General features: G+C 38.4%; 1 long non-coding RNA gene across 1 annotated transcript; it reads right to left on the bottom strand.

The window, feature by feature from the left end:
- Positions 1–658: 658 nt before the first annotated feature.
- On the bottom strand, positions 659–5,935 carry LOC116464833 (uncharacterized). The gene is made up of 3 exons (XR_004247028.2): positions 5,858–5,935; positions 5,070–5,195; positions 659–1,231 (listed from the first exon to the last, which is right to left on the bottom strand). It is a non-coding gene; the product is annotated as an uncharacterized LOC116464833 (long non-coding RNA).
- Positions 5,936–6,163: the final 228 nt, after the last annotated feature.

Here is a 6,163-nt window from a genome sequence, read left to right as displayed (position 1 = left end):
ACCTCCGATCTCATTCTATCATCTAGAATGCCTAACTGTCTGGGATTGTAGCCCAGTAGGTCTCAGCCTTATTTTACCCAGCTCCTATTCAAGATGGAGTTGCTCTGGTTCACATGCCTCTGACAGCTGCAGTAAGCTATCAGCATACCACTGCACTCCAGCCTGGGTGACAGAGCAAGACCCTATCTCAAAGAAAAGGTACAGAGGATATGTACAATGAAATGTAAGCCACCCAGTTCCCCTCCCAGAAGTGGCTACACGTTCTAGTTTCTTGTGTAACGTTTGAAAGATATTCTATACATAGAAACATACAAATGTATTATTTCTGTTTTTAATGGTAGCAAACAAAGTTCCTCGTCCACAACTTGCTTTCTCCCACTAAACAGGATATCACGGAGATCATTCCAATAGAGAATCCATAGAACTGCCTCATTCTATTTAATGGCTGAAGAATGTTCTATTGTGAAGCATTTCATTGTACATATATAAATTCACACATGCAGGAAACATTCCAGAAAGCAAAATCACTGAGTCAAATTGTATGTACATTTTTATTTTGAGATATTTTGCCAAATGACCCTCCACAGAGTCAGGGTCATCATGTCACCCAATTTGAAGTGGTTGTCATTCACACTGTAGTCTGTAAAAATTTCACCCCTAGAGTTGGGAAACCTGTCCGTACTGACAAAAGATGTATCAATTTACACTTCGTCAATGAATATGAGAATATTGGTCTGCATACTTTCCAACCATGTTACCAAACTTTGATCTTTGCCATTCTGAGGAAAAAAACCTTTTAATTTTAAGTTGAATTTTTCTTATTAAGAGTGAGATTGTGCTGGTTTTTGTATATCACAGATCACTTTGTATATCATATTCTGTGAACTCTTATTATAGGACCACCAGGTCTGATTTCCTGTTGCACAGTAACAGACCAATACGCTGAAACAGTAGGAGTTGCAGCAGAGAAAGAGTTTAATAACTGTAGGGCAACCAAATGAGAAGATGAGAGGAAACCTCAAATACGCCTCTTCAAGAGGTTTGTGGATGGGATTTTTAAGGGGTCTGGACACAGGTGATGGCCTAAAGTGTGGTGATCACTGATTAGTTGACAAGTGAGGGGTGAAGTCAGGGATGGGGAGATGAAGAAACTGCATTCCTGTGCTGAGTCGGTTCCTTGGTGAGGGTCTTCAGACCAGTTGGTGTCAGCCATTCTGCTGGAATTCAGGATCTGAAAAATGCCTTAAATAATTATTGGGTACAAAGGTCCAGTGTCAGAGATTTTATCTGTAGGAACAATGGGAGAGCAGGTGCTCAGTGTGCCGTGTGACTCTGGGTTAGTTATCAGCTCAGGGAAGTGGGTTGAAGTGCACCAGCACACCCTAGTCAATTGACCTCGTCAATAACCATAATTCTGCATAAAGCCTAGCTTATAATTCCCATTAACCCTGTGAGAGCGGTTTTGCTATTGTTCTTCCTTCTTTGCTCTTTTCCCATTGGTTGTTAGTATTTTTCTGTTTTATTTTAGGAGCTTTTTAATTATGAAGGCAATTAATCCTTTATCAATAATATGAATTGCAAGTATTTAGGCTATTAAAAAAATTTTTCTACTTTGTGGTATTTTTGCTATGCAGAATTATTTTAAAAATTTTTTTTTTTTTTTTTTTTTTTTTTTGAGAGACGGAGTCTCGCTCTGTCGCCCAGGCTGGAGTGCAGTGGCGCAATCTCGGCTCACTGCAAGCTCTGCCTCCCGGGTTCACGCCATTCTCCTGCCTCAGCCTCTCCGAGTAGCTGGGACTACAGGTGCCCGCCACCACGCCCAGCTAATTTTTTGTATTTTTTAGTAGAGACGGGGTTTCACCATGTTAGCCAGGATGGTCTCGATCTCCTGACCTCGTGATCCACCCGCCTCGGCCTCCCAAAGTGCTGGGATTACAGGCTTGAGCCACCGTGCCCGGCCTAAAAAATTTTAATGTAGCCTACTATATTAATATTTTATTCTATGGTTTCTGGATTTGGGGTCATACTTCAAAAATAATTTATAACTAAAATAATTCCCATCCTCCTACTGTAATTTTTATTATTTTATTTTTATATTTAAATATTTGATCCATATGAAGTTTATCTTGATTAAACACTATTTTTTCTAGATCAGTTTCCAGTTTTCCCCACATATTTATTGAATCTTTTTCATTCCCACTAATATGCAATGCCGCATTTATTATGTATTAAGGTTTCGTGTGTATTTGAGTCTACTTATGGAATCTCTATGTGTTTGCATTTCATATATCTGGGTAATACTGTTTTAATTACATTTGCTTGATAATGTATTTTAACATCAAATTGATTTGTTTTCTGAGAGTTGTTCTGAGAATTTAAAGGTTCCACATTCCAAATCCATGTTGCAATCCAATAATATTAAAATATAATTATTGGCTATTTTTTAAAGTACATGGTCATGTACCAGATGTTCATAAATCCAAAAACATATATAATATTTTTTCATTTTTTACAGATTAAAAACGCCCTTGATGCCATTGTACATGTTTGTGTATTCACCTATGTGTGTTTTCAGGCTTTACAGATACCCTATACAATTGTCAGTTTGAAAATCATGAAGTCAATCAATTAAGCATAAATGTGAGCCACTAACCAATTTCTTCAAATCCTGAATTTGAGCTTTTTAAAATTCTAATGATACTTAATAAGGGAAAAAAATTTCCACATCTGTGAGCAGTAACTGTTGTGCAGGATATACTTAAAAAATATATTAATAAATTATGCCATCAGAAATGTAAAATATTATCTATTTCTTACATTAAAGAACCCACTAGAAACAGAGATTTGGGGGGTGGTAGGAAAAACATATTTATCATGGCTAATTTTACACCCCCAGAGAAGTGCTGGGCATTTTTGCAAGAATCTTCTCTGAACCCGCTGATCCAGATGCTTAAAGCAGCCATTATCTCTCAGCTGCTTCATTGGACTGAAACCGAACAGGATCACTGTAATGTTAAAGCTCTTTTAGGAATGATGAAAGAACTGCATAAGGTAAGGGTTATTCTAAAGGAATGTATGTACTATTTTATTTAATCAAAATCCCTTAAGTCTCAACCAATTGGACTTCTAAGAAGTCAAATAAAAATCATGAGGAGTCAAATTTTTTTAAAGGAATATAGAAAAGGGAAATGTTTGGCATAAAATAATTAGGGATTTAAAAGTTGAGAAACTTTAGGAGGACTTAAGATGTTTTGTAATGGACTTCTTTCATTAAGAAAAAGTACACTGTGCTTGTAATTCTAGCTACTCTGGAAGCTGAGGTGGGAGGATGGCTTGAGCCAGGAATTTGAGGCTGCAGTGAGCTATGATTGTGCCACTGTATCCCAGCCTGGGTGACAGAGCAAAACCACATTTCTTAAAAAAAAGAAAAAAAAAGTAAAGTACACCGAAGATACTGCTACATGTAACAACATACAACAACATGGATGAATCTCATCAACACAGTGATGAGCAAAAGACACACCAAAAATTACACTCCATGTCTTCTTTTATAAGAATTTTAAAAACAAGCAGAGCTAATCTATAATGACAGAAAGCAGAATGGTGTTACCTCTTGGGAAGGGCAATTGGTTTGGAAGGAGCACAGGGGAACATCCTGGGGCCTGCTAGAAATGTTCCATGTCTTCACCTGGACAGTACTTACCCAAGTGAGTATGTGTGTAAAAAGCTCACCAAGCTGCACATTTAAGATTTATGCACTTAGTCAATGTATGTTGTAAGAAAAAAAAACCAGAATCACATAGAAAAACCCTCCCTCAAACTAGGAGCAAGCGAAAAGACCAAAAAATGACTAGGACAAGCCCAGCTTGATGAGTAGATGTATCTATTAGGACTTACATACAGGGCACTCCTGGACTCCTGGACGGCAACAGGACAGCTCTAGCGATCTGTGCTGCCTCCCATCTCTAAACTGCTTTTAAGTGAATTTTCTGGCTCAAAGAGCTACAGTGTTTGAGCCATGAGAATGTTTTTCTTGGTAGGTTCTCAGATACTCTCCAGGATGTTTGGGTTCTCAGGGACGCCTGTTCCTCAGCTGGGCACCATGGCCTTGGCTCATTGCCTGGCCTTCAGGGTTAAGGCACTGGATAAAAACCCTTAAGTAACTTGGTGAGGGACCCATCACACTACACATGTATGATTTGTTTGTTTGTTTGTTTGTTTGTTTGTTTGTTTGTTTGTTTGAGACAGAGTCTAGCCCTGTTGCCCAGGCTGGAGTGCAGTGGTGTGATCTTGGCTCACTGCAACCTCTGCCTCCTGGGTTCAAGTGATTCACCTGCCTCAGCCTCCCGAATAGCTGGGATTACAGGCACCTGCCACCACACCCGGCTAATTTTTGTATGTTTAATAGAGATGGGGTTTCACTATGTTGGCCAGGCTGGTCTCGAACTCCTGACCTCAAGTGATCCGCCTGCCTCGCCTCCCAAAGCGCTGGGATTATAGGCGTGAGCCACTGTGCCCAGCCCAGATATGTGATTATAAATGAAACATATATGTTTTATTTGTAACTTAGTAAAAATTAAATAGAAAGGAAGAAAAGTTCACCGAGGACTATTGCCAGAACAAAGAAAGGGCCCAACGGATACTGTTATATCAACTCAGTCTGTCTATATCAGAATATTTGCTAAATCCCACTGTAGAAGTATCAAATGAGGCCATTAGGATTTGGTGTGCACGTTCTCTATGGCTGTGTCAACATTAGGGTCACCAAGAATGCAAAGTCTATTTTAGTAGAGTTACCTAGAGTCAGTGGTATCCAGAAGTCACTGGGCCTGGTTACATCATCCTCATTCTGCTTTGGGTGGTAGTCCCAATAAAGAGAAATCAGATTGGACTCTTGACTAGATCTAAAGATTGACACAACCTTGTTACAGATGAGTGTCTGAATTCACAGTGATCAGTGATCCACAGAAGAGCTCTTAAATTCCAGAGATGTAGACCAGAGTAATGAGCACTAATGTCTAAGGCACCTAGGGCAGCACTTCTCAAACTTTAATATGCATGCAAGTTACCTGAGATCTTGTTAAAAAATTCAGATTCTGATCCAGTAGGCCTGGGGTGGTGCCTAAGATTCTGAGAAACTCTTAAGTGATGTCATTGCTGATACTCGAAGGATTTATGATTTGATGTTCTTGTGCCTAGGAAGAGAAGCTTTTAATTAATAATGAATTAGTAATTAAGACCATTACACTGTAATTTACTGTCTTAAGCTGCAATTAATAAACATAATATTTGGTCTCGGTTCTGGAATGGTCTCTAGTATTGTGGACAATTGGAAGACTATATTTGTTTTACTAATGTTGTGATGGAGAAAGCATAATATTAGGTCATGCTAACTTCAGACGTACGTCCTAGGACCCAAACATTGTCATCAATCCTCTCCCTTCCCCTCTCCCTCTCCCTCTCTCTCAAACATTGTCATCAATCCTCTCTCTTCTCCTCTCCCTCTCCCTCTCTCTCTCTCTCTCTCTCTCTCTCTCTCGGCTTTTTTCTTTTTGGGTTTCATTCTCTCTTTATATAGGGTGTCAGAGCAGGGCACTGTTTCTTACGCTAACTTTCGTTTTCTTTCTAGGTTAAATTTACTTCTTAATAAAATACATCTCTTTCCCTGGTGCTTTGTAGTACTCCTTGTGTTGAAAATCAAGTATTCATTTGGCTGTTAATCTATCCTTGTACCCGTACAACACCATACAAGTTACTGTATCTTTATAATAAATATTGATATGTGATAGAGTAAGTTTCAACTTTTATCTTCTCCTTCAGTATTATTGTTAAACTTAAATATTAACTTTAGAATTACCTTTTTGTTCCAATTCCACAAATTCCATTTGTCGGGCTTTTGATTGTGTCTTTGACCTGGTAGTGAAATGAATCTATAGAACAATTGGAGAGAGAATGACAACTTTACTGAGTCTTCTAAGTCTGATCATGACATAGCCTCTGTTTAATTCTGCAGTTTCTTACAATAATATGTTATAGTGTTCTATGTAGAAGTCTTGTGGTCTTTCATTAGATAAATCGTGAGTACTTGATATTTTATGTGGTTATGTATCTTTTTAAAACAGCTTTATTGAGATATAGTTCTCTCATTTAAAATATACAATGT

The sequence above is a fragment of the Hylobates moloch genome, unplaced genomic scaffold, assembly GCF_009828535.3.
Source record: "Hylobates moloch isolate HMO894 unplaced genomic scaffold, HMol_V3 SCAFFOLD_1895, whole genome shotgun sequence".
Classification (NCBI taxonomy): Eukaryota; Metazoa; Chordata; class Mammalia; order Primates; family Hylobatidae; genus Hylobates; species Hylobates moloch.
Note: the sequence above shows the minus strand (reverse complement) of the source record. Positions and strands in the feature narration are given on the sequence as shown.